General features: G+C 35.8%; 1 non-coding gene across 1 annotated transcript; it reads left to right on the top strand.

The window, feature by feature from the left end:
• Positions 1-2935: 2935 nt before the first annotated feature.
• LOC128280982 (small nucleolar RNA R71) lies at positions 2936-3042 on the top strand. The gene has a single exon (XR_008271199.1). It is a non-coding gene; the product is annotated as a small nucleolar RNA R71 (small nucleolar RNA).
• The last annotated feature ends 18621 nt before the right edge of the window (positions 3043-21663 follow it).

The raw sequence follows: 21663 nt of genomic DNA, 5'->3' as shown, positions 1-21663 counted from the left end.
AGTTAAAAGAATAAAAAGCAAAAGCAAAAGAAAAAAAAATAGAGTAAACTAGAGAATAAAGAAGTTAAAGAACATGGGAACCAATGGTTGGTGGTGGTTGGAGGGTTGGCCGGTGGTACGAGCGTTGGTTGTGCGAGGGTGATGTGGATTGGCCACGGGTGTGGGCAATGAGGCCATGGGGCACGCAAGGGTGAGAAGAGAGGAGAGGGGAAAGAGATAGGGGAGAAAATGGAAAAAGAAATGGGAGCTAGGGGTGGTCAGTCGGTGGGGGAAAAAAATTTACGACGGCTAGGGTTAGGGTTTTTGGGGAATGGGTTAATGAAAAGTGGAGGTTTATATAGATTTTGGGGAACACGGCCATGGGGCACGCCTGTGTGCCCTTATTTCAGCCCACGTGTTTCGTGATTTTCAAATTTGGGTGCATCTGAAATTCGGCCCACGCCCGTGTTCCTTGGGCGTGTTGCTGTACACAGCCGTGTCGTACGGCCGTGTCTTACTTTGTTTGCTTCTCCCATGCTTGTGTATATGTGCGCACACTCCTGTTAATTTGACAGTTTTGACCACGGGTGGTGGGCACGGGTGTGTCGCATGCCCGTGTTAATTTCTCAATTTCTACCACGGCTTATAGACACGGGCGTGTCGCACACCCGTGTTGATTTGGAAGAATTGCCCACGACCATGTCGCATGGCCGTGGCAACGTATCAAATTTCATGTTTTAGGAAAAAAATTACTCTATTTTCACACGGTTGTATCACACGATCGTGTCTCCGTCCGTGGTATGAGCACGGCCTAAAGCACGCCCGTGTGCTTGGCCTTGTGGATTTGGACAATCTGTGTTCAAGGACTTAGTTAATGATTTAGATGTTAAAAACTAAAATTTTAAAGAAATCAACATTGTTAGTGCTCGGGTTGCCTCCCGAGAAGTGATATTTATAGTCTAAACTCGACTTACCTCAATTTTGTGAGATTCTAGTGAATTGAAGAGTTGAAACTCCTCACCTCTGCTGTCAATTTTATCAAAATAAGGTCTGAGTCGAGTATTATTTACCTTAAAAGTTCTGAATACAATATGTGTTACCTCGATAGTACCATGTGCAAAGATGTTTATTACCGTGAAGGGAGTCACTTTGTCCGTATTGTGCTCTAAAGTAGTAATTCGGGGGTCATTTTGATCTAACAATACTGTGTCCCCAACTTTAATTTGCTTTGTTTCATCCCTATGTTCATTGTGGTGTCGCTTCGATTTTTCGTGTGCTTTTGGTTTCTCCTTGACAAGTGTTCGCCATTCATCTACTTCATAGACCTGAATTCTTCATTCTTCATAGATGGGTTCTTTGTTGTTACTTGAACATGGCTCATACATGCTCTTCGAACGTGTTTCCTGCAAAGAAGGTTGCACCACATGATTAGTATTAGTAGCATGATTTATACAACCACCTTCAATATTCGATGTGTTATTCAAATTACTAGCTTGAAGAGTTATTGTTTCATCACCCACACAAAGTGTGAGTTCACCTGTACGAACATCAAATAATGGTTCTAGTAGTTGCTAAAAAGGGTCGTCCTAAAATCAAAGGTATGTTACTATCCTCTTCCATATCTAGAACAGCAAAGTCTACTGGGTATATAAATTTATCAATTTTAACAAGAACATCTTCAATGATACCCTAGGAAATCAAATGGTTTTATCAGCCAATTGAATGCTCATCCTAGTTTCTTTGGGTTTCCCAAGACCTAGCTATTTAAACATTTTATAAGGCCTAACATTAATGCTCGCCCCTAAATCAACCAATGCATTATTCACGTTCAAACTACCAATTAAACAAGGAATAGTAAAACTCCCTGGATCTTTCAACTTGTTGGATAGCTTATTCTGTAACACGGCTGATCAAATTGGGTTCAACTCTACATGCGACGCCTCATCCAACTTTTGTTTAGTTGCTAAAAGCTCCTTTAAAAATTTAACTGCGTTTGGCATCTGCGAAAGAGCTTCAATAAACGGTAAGTTAATGTGTAATTTCTTTAATAGTTTAAGAAATTTACCAAATTGTTTGTCTGTGTGGTCTTTTCTTGTTGCACTGGGGTATGGCACATGAGGTTTGTACTCTCTTTTTACCAGTTTTTACTATTGTGGTCCATCTCACCTTTACCTTTACTTACCAGAATTCCTTTCCTCGGTTCTAGTTCAGGTTCAACTAACCTTTCCTTATCTCGAACGGTAATCGCATTGAATTGTTCCCTTGGGTTTGATTCAGTATTAATCAGCAAGCTACCTTATGGTCACTTAGAAATAAGTTTGGCGAGTTGGCTTATCTGGGTTTCGAGCCCTTGAATAGATGCTTGTTGATTCTTAAGTGTTGTCTCGGTATTCTAAAAATGAATTTCTGACACCGAGATAAATTTCGTTAGCATCTCCTCAAGGTTTGATTTATTTTCCTGCTAGTAAGGTGGTTGTTGAAAGCCTAGGGGATGCTGTGGCCTTTGATTTCCTTGGCCACCCCATGAGAAGTTGGGATGGTTCCTCCAACCTGCATTATAAGTGTTACTGTATGGGTTATTTTGTGGTCTAGAATTATTGTTACCCATATATTGAACTTGTTCCTCCTTGGTGATATGGTTGAAGGATTGATATTCTGTGTGTACTCCTCCTCCATTTGAATCGCATCTTATCACTGGATGTACCTGAGTAGAACTACATAAACCGTCAATCTTTAAAAGCTCTACCTGGTTAGATAGCATAGTAACCGCGTCGATGGTGAAAAAACCGGCTATTTTTGTCAGCTTTGTTCTCATGACTTGCCACTGATAGTTATTCAGTGACATTTTTTCAGTAAATTCGTAAGCCTTTAGGTGTTTTGTTGTTTAAAGTTCCACCAGTGGCTGCGTCGAGGGTTCGCACTGTTGTAAAAAGTCTGAACTTGTAACCATAGAGGTAACCTATGGTGAGGGCACATTCTCAATAGATCCTTGTATCTCTCCCATGCATCATAGAGTGTTTCTAGATCCATCTATACAAAAGAAGAGATATCATTCCTCAACTTAGCTATTTTAGCCGGCGAAAAATATTTAAGTAAGAGTTTTTTGGTCATTTGTTCCCAAGTAGTGATTGACCATCGTGGTAATGAGTTCAACCACTGTTTAGCTTTGTTTCTCAATAAAAAGGTAAACAACCGAAGGCAAATAGCATCGTCAGAAACACAATTGATCTTAAAAGTGTTGCAAAACTCCAGAAAATTCGCCAAATGAGTGTTTAGATCCTTGTCCTGCAAACCATCAAACTGAACAAACACTTGTATCATTTGAATTGTGTTAGGTTTTAGTTTAAAATTATTTGCAGCAAAAGAAGGTCTAACTATACTCGATTCGGCTCCTGTTAAAGTAGGTTTAGCACAATCATACATAGTACGAAGGGCAGGATTCTGATTTATTGGATCTGCAGCAACCACAGGAGGAAGCTGATTATTTTGATTTTCAGCCATCTCCTCGGTTGTATTATGGATATCTTCCTCTTGTTCTTCATCTATGTTTCTTACTTTTCGCTTTATATCTCTTTGGTTTTTGCGAGCTGTGCTTTCAATCTCACTGTCAAAAAGTAATGGTCCTGACAGGTTTCTTCTAGTCATAAACTATAAAAACCGTTCAGAAGAAAACAAAATAAAATTTAGTAAAATTAACAAAACTAAAATAAAATTTATATTGCAATAAAATAAATGAATAAAGTAATAAAAGTTAAGCGTTCCTAATATTTTAGTTCCCTGGCAACGACGCCAAAAACTTGATGTATGTGTGATAAGTTTTATATTTATGGTTGATCGTACATGAAAACTAACTATTACCACGATGAAGGCAATCGCACCTATCGAAGAGTAGTATAGTTTATAGCAAGATCGGAATGTCGAGCCCACAAGAACTAAAAGTACTAGTATTAACTTTCTTTTTATTATCTAGCCTAAAAATAAGGGGATTTACATTATCTAAACTAATTAACTAAATTAAGAATGCACAGGATGAAAATTGAGGAAATACTTTTGGGAAAATTGATTGATTTCGACAATACCCAAGGAAAAATCCACCTAGACTTCACTTGTTACTTAACTCTGAACCAGACGATTTATTCACTTGACTCGATCCGTAGAAATCCCTAAGTTATATTATTATCTCTCTCGAGACTAAAAACGTCTAACCCTAGGTTGATTAATTGAAATCTCTTTCTAATTAAAACCCCTAGTGTTGCATCAACTCCATCTATGGATTCCCTTAGTAGGTTTGACCCTACTCCGGTAGATTTATGCCACCTTATGTCTAGGGGTGCAATCAACTCCGCTTAATTATGCTGGATCTACTCTTAGACAGGGACTTTTGCTCCTCTGAATAAGCACATCAATACTTATATCAATATCTTGGAATATTAAAACAATAATTAAGAACACATAATTAAGAAGAAATCAAGTATTTATCATATAATTCAGAAAATAATAACAAGATCTGTCTTAGGTCTCATTCCCCTTAGGTATTTAGGGGATTCAATTCATATGTGTAAAAGAAAAAATCTCAAAAGAATAATAACAAGACATAAAGAAAACCCAAAAACCCCTGAAGGAAATTGAAGGTAAATCTTCAGTCTTGAAGGAGAATACGGCTTCTGAGATGGATCAATCGATTTTCTTTGAGTAATTCCTTGCTCCTACTCTATATGTGTTTTCTAGTTACCTCATGGGGTGTTTATATAGGCTTTATAATGCTTCAAGACCCTCAAGAGTGGCCGTTTCTAAATAGAACTAAACTTGGGCTTGATAGGGACATGCCCGTGTGAAGTGACTTAGGCTGTGTTTAGAGTCTGCTGAATAGACATGGGCATGTGAGCTACCCGTTTTGAGGAAGTCCAGGCCGTGTTGATTTCCTACGTTGACCCATTTTCTCTGTTTTTGGCCCGTTTCTCGGTTTTTTTACTCTCATATGCTCACCTAAGTATAAAACATGAAATTAAAGGATTAGGAGCATCGGATTCCACAAATTTAATGATAATTCATCAAAAAATATGCTAAGCATGGGACAAAAATATGTATAAATTATGACTTACCATAACTCTCTATGCTTGGACCAGACGTCTAGGCTGGTTCTAGGGTGTTACATTAAACTTGAAAACATTTTTATAAAACTTTTGAAAATATTTAAATTCTATCAATACTAAAGCTCCCACTTAAGCAATACTAGAGCTATCAATTTTTTTTCTTTCGCTAAGAAGCCACCTAAGCGACTCAAGTTATTGCTTACGTAACACCCCAAAAATCCCGAAACCCAAAAATCTCAAAATCCCAAACTTTCTTTATTTTCAGTTTTGATAAAAATTGTGTTTTATGTTCCTAGCCATGTGATAATTATAGTAGGTCTTAATTATGGTTTGAGTTCAAACCTAGGAATAAATGAAATTATAGTTTAATTATTAAAAGAATCAAGGCTGGCAAGTAGTTGGGCTTTTAAATAGAATAGGGGGAAAATAGCATCAAAAAGCCTTGTGGAGGAGTGGCTAAGTGACGCCACTTAGGGAGTAGGGGGTGGTGTTAGTAGCTAGCAAGAAGATCCAAGGTTCGAATCCTAGCTTAGTAATTTTAGAAGTTTAATTTTGGCCTTCTAAAAAGATGGAAGTGGTGTGAAGATGGACTCCAAGGGGAGTGTTCAGAAGAGAAAATTAAGGAAAAGATCAAGGGGTTATCCGGGAGAAAAACGAGGAGATGAGAAGGGAGAAGTGATGGAGCCGAATTGGGAATTGGGCATGGAAAATTCAGCTATAAGGGCTATAAATAGGGGCCGAATACAGGGTTGCCAGGCTACTGCCGAAATTCTACTTCACCTTGTTGCCAGAAACCCCTTTTTTCAAAAGCCGAAAACCCTTTTCTTTTCAAGATCCAAAAAGCCGAAAACTCTTTTGTTCTTCTTTCTTTTCCTCTTGCTAATTTCTATTCTTCTCTACACAATTTTCTTTGTTTCACTTAGCCGATTTCTTCTTCTACTCTTCTTCTTTAATTTGTACCAAATAAACATTATTCACCATACTAAGTTTGAAAAGCCAAAAAGCTGAATCTCCAAGGGCTGAATACTCTTTGACCGGATCTAGTGTAAGTGTTGCTATTCCAATCGGTTTTCTTTGCTAGGTATCGATTATTGTCCCTTACTCTTTCAATCAAATTTGGTAGGGAATTAATATCGGATCTCAAATCTTAGCTCTCTGCCGAATTGCTCTTTAGGTGTTTGCGGTTTTGGTAAGTATTCCTCATCCATTAGCTAAGGTTGGCCAAATAGCCATAGTAAGGTAAGGGGATTTGTGTTGGATACGAGTCACCTATTATTCTGGTTTTAATAGTTACGATTGGTGCAGATCTAGGAGTTGGTCGTGGTTAGTGAAGTGGTTGTTAATCTTATCGCGCAAGGTAAGGTTAAGGTGATATTCTGGCTTTTGATAAAGTATTTGATAAGTATATAAGATTAATCTTTGAGTGATATCGATTGTAGGTTTGGGCTAGGGAGATCGCATTACGCTTGCTTACCAGGTGTATACATACACTGCACACACTTTATGTATCCACAAAAGCCAAAATGCCGAAAAGCCGAAAGTTTGGCTACAGTAGTCTTGCGAGTGCGCAAACACTTGTAAAGGTGAGACCAATAGGTTGCTTGAGGCCCACGGGTGATTTCGTGGACTTGGGTTGTAATTTGGCCATATAGGCCGGAATGGGCTAAATGGGCCCGATGGGCAGTTGGGCCCATAATAGGCAAAAACTGAATGTTAATGCTATGTGATAGGAACTTGTATGTGAGCATGAATATGAATGTGACTAGGCCTAATGGGCCATATAAATGTGATTTGGGCCTAATGGGCCATATACAGGTGATTTGGGCCTAATGGGCCATATGAATATGATTGGGCTCAATGGCCTAGATATAGGTATGTGAAATTGTTTGGGCTTTGTAAGGGGTTTTAGGCCTAGTATATGATATCCACATAAGACTTAATTAATATATTGCGATCGTGGACAAGTCAAAGGGTTAAGGTGTGGCAACGGGTATATGCATGTCTAGGATTGGATCTACAGAGAGCTTGGTACTTAAGCGGTCTTAATGACTCACCTCCTCTTCTCTGGAATCCTACTGGTGCATAGTATTCGTTCATCTTAGCTCACGGGACTCGTTAACGGGCGAAGGTAAGTGAAAACCTTAATTAAGGGAAAATTACCAAAATGCCCCTAAGGGCGAAAATGACCAAAATACCCCTAGGTGTAGAATATAAGTTTTATGGATGTGACATGCATACATATGATATTCTGCTTAGGTTTCATTTGGGTGGGAATTATGGAACGGAGGAAGTATATGAGGATCGCATGGTTGCTTGACAATCGTAGATTCACCGATGGATTTTAAAGCCCAATATGTAAATAAAGGTAGTTTCGCAACCGGGCTACCATGGTGTGTGGTCTGGGTGGGTCGATATTTATATTCCCACATGGTGTGACGGGGGATGGATCTGGTGTGTAGCGGATGGATAATCTAGATGGGATTGCATTGCATGATTGATGAATGATGTTTTTTTTGAATGCTTGTTTTCCGTCGAGGGTTGTACACACTGAGTTTGCGAAAACTCAGCCCCCTCTTTTATTTTATTTTCAGGTGATGCTCAGTAGAAGGTTCGATGTCTGGAGGGACTCTAGGTGCCAGCTAGCAAGATAAATTGGACTTGTTGTTTTTAAGCATATAAGTTTTTATTTCATTAAGCATGTTTCAAATAAGATTGTAATAAGGGTTTCATTATGTTTACTTGAATTATTGTTATTATTTTCATTGTAATCACACGAAGTTGAACATGGGTTTCCTAAATTATAGTATGCTTTCTACGTTTTTGCAATTAAATTTTTAAATGATAAGTTTTCTTAAATCAAATGTTTTAAACAAGGTTTTCACAACTGAAAGGTTTTTTTTAGTTTCTTTTATTTTAAGAAAGGTTTTCAATGAAAACACGGTTTTTGCTAAAACACTTCAATGTGACATACCAGATTCGGCCATAGCATTTGGGTCGGGTTTGGGGTGTTACAGCTTAGGCGAAACTAATTAATAGAGACTATTTGTTAAGAAGTCGCCTAGGCAGCACAAGTTGCCACTAAGGTGGTATTGTAACCATTAATCATTTCATACTTCCATAAACAACCCCATATCGTCTTAATGGGTTTCAAATTACTATATATCTATTCTGAAGCTCATTTAAACTTAAAATAAACTGTACACATGTACTTGAGATGAATGGTGAAATAAACTACTTTAAGAAAACCGAAAGAAATTCAAGTTACAAATTGATTTTATAAATATTAGTCAAAATTATGTTCTTATGTACATGCCAAAAATTCTGATACCATGATAAATATTACATATACATAACAAGCTCTAATTAAGGGTGATGAGAGGTTCCCAAGCTTGGACCTTAAACTTTTCGACGAATCCTTTTCCTACACGTTTTAAAGAACTAATGTGTGAGATTAATGAGCTCCGTAAGTAACAACGGATAAACCTACTTATCATATACTTTGTTAGCGTTGAGTCCTTCATAACCATGTTATATCATTACATTCAAGCCACATTTAAGTACCATTAACTGTTTCATTTGAATTAACTGACTTGTTGGTCTCAACTTACATTTTAAGGTTTGTTAAACAATCATTATGAAATTCATACTTAAAACTCTCACAAATGTTTCGAATAATACTTATTACATTATACTCTTTCTTTTATATCAACTTTCCAAAATTTTATGCACCAAACATTTCATTTCCATTTCTTTTATTAAGATGCAAGTGTTGGCCTATTACTTTAATTTAATTAAGAATTTACTTACTAAGTTCATATATATATAACTTGTTACCATATTAATTTTTTAGTATCATAATTTGCTCATGGACTTTGTAGAAATGATTTTATGCTTTTATTTTTAATTCTTACCATATTTTCAGATTGATGCCCAGGGAAACCTTGATAAAACAAGATCCAGACACTACAACACTCCACATACACTAGTAAGCATATAGCGTAATGCCTAAACACAATAGAACTCCAGATTATATAAGCCTCTAATTAGGTAGCATATGCCCCATGGTCCACAACATATGCCTGATCAAAGGGTAATGTAATAGAACTCTAGGTACATATCTCATATCTTTAAACCCCACATAACACTAATACAAAACTTTAGTGAAACATATACATATGACCCGAATTGGCATGCCAACTGTATCCTAACCTTTCTACCATGTTAGATGGGCTTAAACATTCTTGACTAAAGTATTAGAGAAATTTGATTTCAAAATGGTATTGCAATAGTGGAAAATTAAAATTTTGAAAACCAAGTCGGTTTGTGATATTTATAGCAATAAAATTTTCCTAAAAAGTAGTGCTTTGTACGAGACAAATCCTAGACGTTCCCAACTTTCAAACGAACAGCCTTCTCTGTTATTCTCGTACCACGAATCACTAAGAGTGTGGGATTAAATAATCATGTATCAAACACAAAACTAGAAACCATTTATCATTTTCAATAGAAAAGTAACTCTATCTCAGTAGAAACCAATAGAATTGTTATTCCCAAAAAATAAAATCTTGACCGCCTCTGGACATATGAATGTCTAGAGTGTGAATACTGCAATAAAATATAGAATAACAAGGCAGTATCCACAAGTATACGGGTCAAGTTGTAATATAGTTTTACAACGAAGTAGGTGAGGTGATTACTCTGAGGATCGTACCTAAGGGAGGCGAGCGCTAGATCAATTCTAACCTAAATACTAAAAGATCTAATTAGTACTTTAAATAAATTATACTACGAGAACATAAAAGAAAGGTTTTTAAAGTTTTTAGAATAATAAAACAAAATAATAGGAAATAAATAAAATTTAAGAGTTAGAAGAGTAGAGTAAATCAAATCTCGATTATGGGTGATTAGCTCACTTTGGTAATCCCCATCAATTGTTGCTTTGGGTTCCTTGTCAATCAACTAATCGCTACCCTAGCAAGATCTTTCTATCTTCCACTAACATAACAAGTTAGCAAGAGCTACTTATCTTCAAACCTTACAGTCTATACTAGTTTTGGGTGAAGGTGTTCACGAATGGATAATACCAATTTTGGGTTAATTCCCACCTTGATGACTTCTCGGGGTTGTTAGGCCCAGGGTTTGTTTCATGTTCTTCCTTTCCTAAATAGTTGATCCGTTGAGTAAACCTAGAAAACAATCTCTCTAATCCCCCACAGAGAGATTAGTTCCTCATGGCTTTCATAGACAATATGAAATTAATATAAATAAAAAGCATGCTAATTAAATCTATAAGATAAAATAAATGAAAGAGCTTGATTGTCCTGAAATTAAGCACGAATCCATAGAGTTTGAATGCTTCAATAATTCAGATATCTTGAAATCAACAAGAACAAATAAAAGAAATCTAAAACCTAGGAAAGAAAGAAAATTTGTACCACCCCTAACCCCAGGGTTTCAAAGCGTTATCGAAACTTTCAGAACATTTAACAATTAATGCATGCAAGTCACTATTCATTAACTCAGGTTATTCATAACATCCCTTAATTAGACCCTTGAGGTCCAATACGAACATTAGAGTCGAGTGAGACTTAATCGGGACCTCTAAAAATTTTTCACAACTTTTCAAAAATTTTTCCAAGGTGCAAGGCTCATACGCCCGTGTGGTCCAAGGGACACGCCCGTGCTAGAGGCCATGTTCGACCGCGTGTAACTCTGTGACTTGCACACACGGCCATGCCAGAAGCTCGTGTACTAGGTTGTGTAGCACACACGGCTGAGACACGAGCTCGTGTCTCTGCTCTTGAGCTCAATTCTAAGCATTCTATTTCTCAAAATTAAGGTGCAGGGGACACACGGCCTAACCACATGCCCGTGTCACCAGGACGTGTGTCACACACGGTCTAGACACACGCCCATGTGTCTACTCGTGTTGACAAAATAAAGCCATTCCTAGCTTCATTTCTTACCCCAATCTTTGCAATAATCCTACACCACATATTGCATTCATAACCTAACAAATCCAATCATTTTATTCAAGTTAATTCTATCATTTAACATGATATATCATCACATACAATTACTAACCATTTCAAGCATTCTAATCAAGCATATTCCATCCATCATCATGGCATAACATTTCATGCATACATATTTACAATCTTACCTAGGTTATATCCTCATGTTAGACATAATTTGATCAACTGCTTAACATATATGTGGTTAACATAATATGACATTACAAGTATATCAAAAAAATCATTACTAGCCATTCCAATTGCTAGATTACAAGCATCGTTTACATTTACATGCCAATATGGCCAACATATCCTATGCATGCCATTTCAACCGCAATTGAATTACCGTACTATATCGATATAGGACGATGGATAGTGTGAGTGATCCCCACCATGCTTCCAATCCAATGAGCTAATTTACTTTAAAATAGGGGAAAATAAAACAGAGTAAGCATAAAATGCTTACTAAGTTCGTATAACATGCTACTTAACTTACCATTATCCTATTTGAGATAACTAAGTAAGCTATATTCAACCACTTTGATATCAAGACCTGCACACATTCTCATTGCCCTTGTTAATCATATATTCCATAGTAACATCAAGACATGTAAGAGCTTAATAACTATCAAGTTCTCATGCACATATGCTTTCCACATCATGTATTCATTCAACATGTATAATTCATCTCATTATTTTGAGTATAGTTTCATAATAATTCATTTCAAGTTCAAACCATTTCATACCAAAACTTTACACATTTTATTCGAGTATTAAGGTCACACATGTAGTAGTACATTCAAGGTATTCGGGTCTATGATGCAGGATAGACATTCTCATCAAGTAATGTCCATATGCAAATATCATTCCATGTCAATTTATTTTAAATTCATCTTTGCCTTTGTTAGAACTTTACTCGTTGAATTTATTCGAAACATCAATGGATACATATATAGTACACCGAAGATGTACAAATTAGAATTCGTCAATTCATGTCCAATGGTACCCATAAGGTACTATTTCATAAAGTACACTGCTGAGCCACACATGTATACAATAGGATTACCAGTCTAGGCTAAATCCTTTTTATGACATATGCTCTAAGGAGCTCAATCTTGATTACCTGTCTGGGCTAAATCCGATCCATAATATATGCTTGAGAGGACTTATATCAGGATTACCCGTTTGGGCTAAATCCTATCAGAATTGAGGTCGAACGATTACGCATCCGAGCTAAATCCTATCCACAACAAATGCAGGACCTCTTTCGTTTCGGGAAATCACATATCCATCAATTTTCAATTTATTCAACCAAGTTTTAAACACTTTTCAAGCATTATCAGGCATTTGATTATTTCATACCTCCGTAACATTTATGTAATTCGAGTAAGACATGTTCTACATTCATGCCAGGCATACAAGTAACATTTTATTCATTTACCATTTTATCGGGCATTTTAATTTATTGGGCTATATCGAGTAAGTGATCATTTCACATATTTATGATATTAATAAAATTCAAAAACACCACATTTAAATCAAGCATAAAAACATATTCAATTTAGTTACACGAAATTACCTCGACAATTGTTCGTGTACGAAAAATCTACTAATCCGACTTTTTCCTTAATTCCTCGTTCTAAGTCCGAATTTGGTCTATCCAGATCTATAAGAGTAAATTAAACATCAATTTATCACATTCTATATTCATGTGGACTAAATTTTCATCCTAGGCAAAATTACCATTTTGCCCCTAACTTTTCCATAAATTACCATTTTGTCTATAGGCTCGAAAAATAAAATTCATGAAATTCGACCCTCTACCCAAGCCTAGACAAAAATATACATACAACTTTTACAGCACATACATTTCACAAATTTCAGCATTTTCCATAGATTTTCACCATTTTTCATTTTAGTCCATAAATCAAGTTTTCATGAAAAATCACTTTGTAAAAGTTATTTATCTTTCATCAATCTTTCATTTTCTACCATAAATTTCAAATTTCCAGCATATACATCCTTGACCCAATTTTTATACCATGATAACTTTTCAAATTGATCCCCAAATAGATAGATTAAGCTATCCTGATTCTAAAAATATCAAAATTACTAAAAAACGAGACAAGGGAACTTACCCAATTTGGCCATGAAAGTCTCTTCTCTCTCTCCTAATGTTTCCATGTTTATTTTGGGGAAGAAGATGAAAAAATATGATTTTTAATTTCTCTTCATCTTTTTAATTAATTAATATTTTCACTTTCCAATTTAATCTCTAGCCTTTTTATCATTTTCCATGGATGAATCATCCAAAAATAGCTACATACTTTTTATTAATGGTCTAATTACCATATAAGGACCATAAGTTTTGAATTCCATAACTATTTTATCCTTCTAGCTAACAGAATCCAACTTTTGTATTTTATGCGATTTTGTCCTTCTTGTAATTAAGCACGTAATCGGTAAAATTTTCTTTTCAAAATTTTCACATGACATTTCTACTATAATATGAATCATACTATAAAATAAAAATAAATTTTAATTTTTGGCTCAGATTTGTGGTCCCAATTTCAACGAAATTGGGCTGTTACAAAACTAAACTAAATTTTACAAAGAGAATCTAGGCTAAAGGAATGATGTCTATAACCTGTGCCAAAGGAGCCTATTTACAGTTTTTAGGTGGCCATCATCCTTAACTCTAGGTTAGCTAATGTCCTCGAGCTTAAAGTTTGATTGTGCAAACCAAATGCCCCTACTTCATATTGAATTTCCATCATAGTCGTTGTCACGACACACCAGGACCTCTGTCACGACACATCAATCAATATACTCTTTTTTAGTTATCTTTAGGGGTAGGTCGCAACACCCTCAATCTATGTCGCGACATTAAAGGCATACTTGATTTTTCTCCATTTTGTTCCTTAAGCTGCGACATCGAATCATCTGTGTTGTGACATAGCGACCAATATTGATTCAATACACCTTTCTAATGGTCTACTGCACACTCACAAAGTGCATTACCTCACCGTTGGACCTTATTCGGCCCCTAAGGTCAATAAAAGACTCAATTTGCACATTTTATTGAATGTAAATAAAACTAAGAAAACATACCTTAAATGCGAAAACTAGTTTAATCTGCTACATTGAATTATGGTAGATCAAACTCCTCCACAATTAAGTAATTGCTTTTCCTTAAGCAACATAAACAAAAGAGGAAATAAAAGTAACCACCCTTGAGAAAATATCATACAAATATTGACTTTGGAGCATATGACATAGGCATTTTATATTTACTAGCAACTTTAACATGATGAGTAGTTGACTTACCACTTTCGATCACAAACATCTAAGTTTAGTCTGTTACAAAATATACAAGCATTAAGGGTCTCACCTGTAGGGATCCGTCAATAAATCATAGAAGTATTCTGATTATTTGAACATAATACAAATATTCGTTTATGCGTATGTTTAGTATGAGGTCCATTCATGCATAAAGATATTTATGTCACATAGTACTTTTCAGCTTGTAACGTTCTAAGGCTTAGGACAGGTATGGAATTCAAAGATTATAAGCATCAAAATGGTTACAAACATGAAAATAGTTTGCCATATTATATTGATCCCTATTCTTCCCCCTTGGTGACCCTTATCCACTCACTGCCTTATTTCTCCTTCTCTAACCTTCCTTGTCTCTCCATATATAGGAAGTCATAGCATGATATACTAGCTATGGCTAGCCTACGAGTTTTTTCTATTGTTTTGTGACTTTTCTATTTTTAATATATCTCACTCAAGAATGTTTTTTTCTTTTAACAAAAATTTTCTACTCGCATTTCTTTTTTATTGATTTTTTTTCTTTTTTTCACTTTCAGGCTAACATATAGTTCCCATGTCACACAAATTTTCCTATTTCACTTTATTTTTACATACTCCATTGTGATGTATCTACTTAACCATCAATATGTATGGCCAGACGTCTATAGTCGTGCAGTGTAGGACCAAAGAAAAAGGGTAAATACAAATTAACATTTAAAGCTCAGTGGCTAGTAATGAGGTTCAGCAAGAAGTGTCAACATGCTCAAAGATCAGTACTAAAGGTGAAATATAAATAGGACAACTTTTTGGCTTTGGATGTGTTCCAAACAATGTCTTAGGTCATCCCTAGATATCTCAACATGTACAAACTTAATCAACAAACAAATACAAATTTAACCATTTATCATTCATATTAGCATGCTCATTTCATTGTATTTTCATTATCACTTGGTACAATTGATTGCTTAATACCTATTTAAAGTGTAACATATAGAACTTAGTAGTCTAATGCTAAAAAAATTAATATTACCTACCATCATGCAAAATTTATTCATAAACATAAGCAACCTATGTACATGCTCCTAACCAATCACTTGTATTTCTACAAGCTCAAGCATACCAAAGACAAGAAAAAAAATAAAAAAATTAGAAATTGAAAAAAAAATTTCAACACCACACTTTAGTTGACACATTATCCCTAATATGTAGCCCATAAATAGATAAGGAAAAAAGTTACTTGATTGATTGTGGTTACTCAAGTACTAATGGTGGGTGCTTCCTCCTTTGACCGTGCTAAGCTCGAATTGTTTGTGTCTAAAATTAAAAGTATTAATAAATTAATAAATTTTTTTAGAAATAAAAATGTTCAATCATCCTCTTCAAAATCCATCTTTTCATGATGCCTGCTCGTATTCGTGAATTTGATTACAAGATGCTAAATTTCTCGATTGTCTAATATCGTTCCAAGTTGGTATTCAAAGTGAAATTATGAGTAATGGAAAATAGGTTGAATAAAAATATCAAAGAAGGTTTTGGATGGATGACTTGCACGAATCAAACACTTAAAAAAGAACTATCGATATAAATGATCATGACCCAATTTCTATATAATGAAATAACAAACAAGTCTTTGAAGAAGAAGAAGTAAACTGTGACCTGGTATTTACCAAAATAGGAACTAGTAGTATGTTAGAATGTCAAACTTTAGAACAAAGAAAGAAAAGAAGTAGTAAGTTCAAAAGAAAAAGGTTTGACGCCACAAGGAGAACCTTGATAAGTCCAAGTAAGTTGACCAAGAACAAAGAGATAGAATTCTCACACAAAACTTAGAAAACTTCGTTCATCATTATCTTAAAAAATGTCCTCTTACAAACTATTTATAGGCAGTATCGTGACTATTCCAATGTCTATGTGAGACATTTCATCTTCAGCAATTAAGTAAGGTTATTACAACCATTAATTTCATTTTAAACTCATGTAGGGAAGCCATTAAGTCATGTCTCTCCATTGGAATCTGATGTAGTTGAAAAGGCATGCCAATTCTCCTTAATGAAGACCTAATGTATCCTTAATGTGTTTAATTAATGTCCCTTCAGCTCCCTTGAAACAAAATTATAAAAGCTTGTGTAACATCTTATTAAATGGCATCAAGATGAAGGTTTAAGACTCTTAAAATGTTCAAACATTAATAGTCTCCTTTGGTTCATTAAATAGCCTCCGTGGTTTTCTTTAAAAAGCTTTGAAACCGTCTAACTTGAAGAGTTTTTAATCATATGAAAAGTCACCTGCAAAATAGATATTTAAACATTAAACAATAACTTAAAACACTCGTAAAAATAGCATATTTAATAACATTCATGCACACAAATTAAATAAACATGCAACTTAAACCATACTTTACTAACACCTTATTTATGATGATAATTATCATACTATGCTTTTGTGACACCCTAAATTTTGGGCCTAGAAGTAATGGGCCTTGAGTTTGGAATCTGTTAGAAGATGGCTTAAATAACTTAAAGGTGTTTAAATATTTTATAATTGCATGTTTAGTTTAATTGTTAAGTGATTTAAGGAGGGTTTGTAGTGTGGAAAAAGTCCTGGATTCGATCCAGGGCTTTAGCAAAATTTTAAATTTTTTAAAAAGACCCTGAGCACTAGGTGGAAGGCTTAATAATAGGGCCTGGTAAAATTTGGCACAAGGTAACACTTGGCCTAGTGGCAAAAGGCATTGGTAGCAAGCAGGAAGTCCAGGGCTCAAGTTCTGGCCTTAGCTAAAATTTTTATTACGCATATGATTAGTAGGGAAGCTAGCATTTAGGCCTTATAAATATGTTTGGTAGAAATATGTCACAAGAGCACCTAGGGGTAGTGGCGAGAAGCATGCTATGGATTTGAGAGGTTATAGGTTCGAATCCCAGGCCTGGCAAAGTTTTAAATTTTTGTTCTTTAAGGAAACTGAGACTTAGGCATATAAGCCTTATAGTTAATTGTGATCGAATGGTAGCACAAGATAGGTGGTGGTGCAGTGGCCAGCAGCATGTTGGGAAGTTGGAGGGCTAGAGTTCAAGTAGTTTCATGCGCAAAAGGGAATTCAATTTTTGCTGTGCAACGCAAGGAAGGATTGCCATTCGGTGGAAGCAATTTGAATGCAATTGTTGGCTAAAATCAAGGTTATGGTGGAGATAAGGATAAGGATTAAGTGTGAATATGATGGTGATAAAATTGGAGAAATTGAAGGGAATTTAACTTGATGAGTTTAAGTCGATTGGGGAGTCTAAGTTTGTATATATTTTTTTAGTATATATACGTGTGTCGTATGGGCAAGTAAGGGCATTTTTTCTTTTTGTGTGCTTCAGTCGCATATTCTGGGGGAAATTTCTTCCAACCTCTTGACTCTTTTTTTTTTTTTTTTTGCAAATACCTGAGTAATCTCAAACCCTTCATCTCCTCTTTTCTTTAAGCCAAACTCTTGATCTTTTCTTCCCTATTTTAATCGAATCAACCTCTTCCCTCTTTAGCTTTGTCGGTTGCTTCCTTGTTCATCTAAAAGTCGATTCATACACTTTAGGGGTTGATTTCTTATTGGCAAGCGATCTCGCGATTGGTAAGTGAATTAGATCTTCTTCGGATTTTGTTAAATATTTCTAAATTCTTTCGTTTCTACATTCTTAAAAGCCAATTTTTCTTTATCCTTTCCAATACCATTACTTTCATTAACCTATGGTTTCTCCATTTATTTCTCTTTCTCCCTCTTATTCAAGAGTGTGATCACTGGCTAAGTATTAGTTGATGGAAAAAGGGGGTTCTGGCAGAGAGGTTGGTATAGAGGCTCCCAAGTTTAAGCGTGGTAAGGTGTCAGCCGTTAGGGACTTTCTGCCTGGATGCAGAAGAGGGACTATGTCAGATTTCGGGTTACGTAGGCAAATCACAGCCGATCATTCTAGTCAAGGCAAGTATAGGTTGTTATTCGGTAAGTAGTGGATTTATTTTGAATTAATGGGATGTGACTAATGGAGCAAAATGTTGAATATAAGTATGGCTATGATAGTCTTGCGAGTGTAAGAACACTCATAAGGGGGAAATCGATACGTTATCAGAGGCCTTATAAGCGATCTCATGGATTTGGGCCATATTTAGGCCATCTAGGCCAGAATGGACTAAATGGGCCTGACGGGCCGTGGGCCCAAAATAAGCGAATTTGTTGATTTGATAATAAGTGATGAACTATTCATGTTGGTTACATGGCTTGGAATTGATTCGGGCCAGATGGGCCATATGAATGTGATTTGGGCTTAATGGGCCATATGAATGAGATTGGGCCTAGTGGGCTATATGCATGTGTGTAGACTTGTTTGGGCTTTGCAAGGGGTTTTGGGCCTAGTATCTGATAACTGCTTAAACAGACATAAAACTTAATTAATTAATTAATCGTGACTGTGGACAAGTCATAGGATTAAAGTGTGGCAATGGGTATATGCATGTCTAGGATTGGATCTAGGGAGAGCTTGGTACTTCAAGGTCTTAAGGACTCACCTCTCTTCGCTGGAATCCTACCTGGCACATAGTACCTGTTAACTTTAGCCAACGGGGACTTGTTAACGGGCTGAGATAAGTAATAAACCCATAATAAAGAGAAATTATCGAAATGCCCCTAAGGGCGAAAAATGACTAAAATACCCCTATATGTTGAATGTAAGATTTATGGATGTTACATGTATACTTGCTGCATTCATATGATATTCTGTTTAGGCTGCATATAGGTTGGAAATTATGGAACGGAGGAAGTATATAAGGATCACATGGTTATTTGATGACCGTGGATCCACCGATGGCTATTAAGCCCAATATTTGATTAGCAGCTTGTTGCAATGAAGGTAGTATCGCAATCGAGATACCATTGATGTATATCAGATGGGTGGGTCGATATTTATATCCCTACATGATGTGTATAGGGGAACGGAGTTGGTGTGTAGCGGTTAGATTATTGGGGTGGGTTGCACAACATTGCATGTATGCTATTATTGTGATATTATTGCGATGTGGGCTTTGGCCAAACTGAGGCTAATATGGGCTAAGGCCCAAAGGCCACCGTTATTGAATTGGGCTCAGGCCCAAATTGACTGATGATTGCTTTATACTCATTGAGGGTTGTACACACTGAGTTTTTGAAACTCACCCCCTCCTTTTAAATTTTTTAGGTGATCCTCAGTAGGCGATTCGACGGATTGGGGGACTCGGAGGTGGCCAACTAGCCAAAAGTTTAGACTTAGTCTTTTATGTAATTTTTAATATTTTTATTTTAAATTATTATTTTTTGATTTGGGGTGTAATAAGGGCTTTCCTCTGGTTATTATTTCAAATTAGGATTATTATTATTTTTATGCTTTATATTTGTTAGAAGTAGAACATGGTTTTCCTAACTCATAATTGTTTAATAAAGATTCTGCAACTGAAGAGAGATTTTACAAAGTAATTATTATCATACAAGAAGGAATAGTTTTTTTTAAATACACCTTGCTTTGAAAGCAACCAATACAAGTTGGGATTTAACTCAAGGTTTTTATTTTAAAGAAGGGTTTTCAATGAAAACAAGGTTTTTGAAAAACAATTCAGTGTAACACGCCAGGTTCGGCCATAATGTCTAGGCCGGGTTTGGGGTGTTACATTTAGTGGTATTAGAGCCAAGTTCAAAACTCAGGCCGTGAAATGGGCTTTGTTTTTGGGCTTTAAAAATTGTTTACAAATGATATTGAGGTGGTTTTGAAAGATCCAATTGTGTGGCACACCGGGTCTCCGACGTCGAGCCAAGTAAGTTCTCTTACTACTAAATTATGTTGAAATGTTATACTGTAATATGTCTTAAGCTATTAATTGTTTATATTCAATAGGATTTCCTTAGATATCAGATTGTATTAAAACACTTGAATCTGAATTTGATATTTATTTTGTGTGTGTTGAGAATGTTTACTATAGGTGGATGTTCTAGATATATATTAAAATTATTAGGATCAGAGTGCACAGCAGTAGCGTAGTGGCTTAGTTGATACACGACTACTCTGTTATTTAGAAATTTCGAGGACGAAATTTTTTTTTAGGAAGGGTGAATTATAACACCCTGAATTTTAGGCGTAAAAGTAATGGGCCTTGAGTTTGGGATCGGTTAGAAGGCAGCTTAAATAACTTAAATGTGTTTAAATATTTTGTAATTGCATGTTTAGTTTAATTGTTAAGTGATTTAGGAAGGGTTGGTAGTGTGGAAAAAGTCCTAAGTTCGATCTAGGGCTTTAGCAAAATTTTGCATTTTTTTTAAAAAGACCCTAAGCATTAGGTGGAAGGCTTATTAATAAGGCCTGGTAAAATCTAACACAAGGTAATGCTTGGCCTAGTGGCAAAAGGAGTTGGTAGCAAGCAGGAAGTCCAGGGTTCAAGTCCTAGCCTTGTCGAAAATTTTTATTGCGCATATGATTAGTAGGGAAGCTAGCGTTTAGGCTTTATAAATATGTTCGGTGGACATATGGCACAAGAGCGCCTGGGGGCAGTGGTGAGAAGCATGCTATAGATCTGAGAGGTTGCAGGTTTGAATTCCAGGCCTGACAAAGTTTTAAATTTTTATTCTTTAAGGAAATTGAGACTTAGGCATATAAGCCTTATAGTTAATTGTGATCGAATGGTAGCACAAGATAGGTGGCGGTGCAGTGGCTAGCAGTGTGTTGGGAAGTTGGAGGGCTGGAGTTCGAATGGTTTCATACACAAAAGGGAATTCAATTTTTGTTGTACAATGCAAGGAAGGATTGCCATTCGATGGAAGCAATTTGAATGCAATTGTTGGCTAAAATCAAGGTTACGGTGGAGATAAGGATAATGATTAAGTATGGATATGATGGTGATAAAATTGGAGAAATTGAAAGGAATTTAACTTGACGAGTATAAGTCGATTGGGGAGTGTAGGTTTGTATATTTTTTTTAGTATATATACGATTGTCGTATGGGCAAGTAAGGGCAAATGTTGTTTTTGTGTGCTTCAGTCGCATATTCTTGGGGAAAATTTCTTCCAACCTCTTGACTCTTTTGTTTTGTTTTTTTTTTTCTTTTACAAATACCTGAGTAATCTCAAACCCTTTATCTCCTCTTTTCATTAAGCCAAATTTTTGATCTTTTCTTCCCTATTTCAATCGAATCAACGTCTTACCTCTTTAACTTAGCCAGTTGCTTCCTTGTTCATCTAAAAGCTGATTCATACACTTTGGGGGTTGATTTCT

Source organism: Gossypium arboreum, chromosome 9, assembly GCF_025698485.1.
Source record: "Gossypium arboreum isolate Shixiya-1 chromosome 9, ASM2569848v2, whole genome shotgun sequence".
Lineage (NCBI taxonomy): Eukaryota > Viridiplantae > Streptophyta > Magnoliopsida > Malvales > Malvaceae > Gossypium > Gossypium arboreum.
The sequence above is the reverse complement of the archived record's forward strand: the minus strand, read 5'-3'. Positions and strand labels throughout refer to the sequence as shown.